This window comes from Bidens hawaiensis, unplaced genomic scaffold, assembly GCF_021521415.1.
Source record: "Bidens hawaiensis isolate Kalapana, Puna unplaced genomic scaffold, B.hawaiensis_p1.1 tig00007761_1, whole genome shotgun sequence".
Taxonomy (NCBI): Eukaryota; Viridiplantae; Streptophyta; class Magnoliopsida; order Asterales; family Asteraceae; genus Bidens; species Bidens hawaiensis.
In genome coordinates this window covers 990,267-991,218 of record NW_027491539.1, presented here as the reverse complement: position 1 = coordinate 991,218, position 952 = coordinate 990,267, and positions in this window count along the sequence as shown.

Sequence of the window (952 nt, the reverse complement as noted above, 5' to 3'; positions counted from 1 at the left end):
GCTATTCGAGAGAAATCTTGAATGAATCTTCTATAGTATCCGGCTAAGCCTAGAAAACTTCGGACTTGAGTTGGTGTCTTGGGTTTCTCCCATTTGGTTATAGCCTCAATCTTTGCTGGGTCTACTTGAATACCCTTCTCATTTATAACATGACCAAGAAATTGTACTTCGGACAACCAAAATTCACATTTCGAGAATTTGGCATATAATTTCTCGTTCCTTAGGGTTTTAAGTATGATCTTAAGATGAACTTGATGATCTTATTTGGATTATGAATAAACAAGGATGTCATCGATGAAAACAATAACAAACTTGTCCAAATATGGCTTGCAAATCCGATTCATCATGTCCATAAAAGCTGTCGGAGCATTTGTGAGTCCAAAAGGCATCACGGTGAACTCATAATGTCCGTATCGGGTTCTAAATGTTGTCTTTGGTATATCTTCTTCTTGTACATTCAATTGATGATAACCCGATCTTAGGTCAATCTTGGAAAAACAACTTGCTCCTTGAAGCTGATCGAACAAGTCGTCGATTCTTGGCAATGGATATTTGTTCTTGATCGTGACCTTGTTCAGTTCTTGGTAATCTATGCACATCCTCATCGATCCGTCCTTCTTCTTTACGAACAAAATTGGGGCTCCCCACGGTGAGGAACTCGGTCGTATAAATCCTTTCTCTAACAATTCATCTAATTGTTTCTTCAGCTCTAACATTCATCTAATTGTTTCTTCAGCTCCTTCATTTCTGTTGGTGCTAGACGATAAGGTGATTTGGCAATTGGTGATGTTCCTGGCACGAGGTCGATCTTAAATTCTACTTCTCTATTAGGCGGGGCTATTGGTAGCTCATCAGAAAATACATCTTGAAATTCGGACACGATTGGCACTTCCTCCATCTTCTTTGGTTCGGGTTCTTTGGTTACATAGGCTATGAATGCGAGGCATCCTTT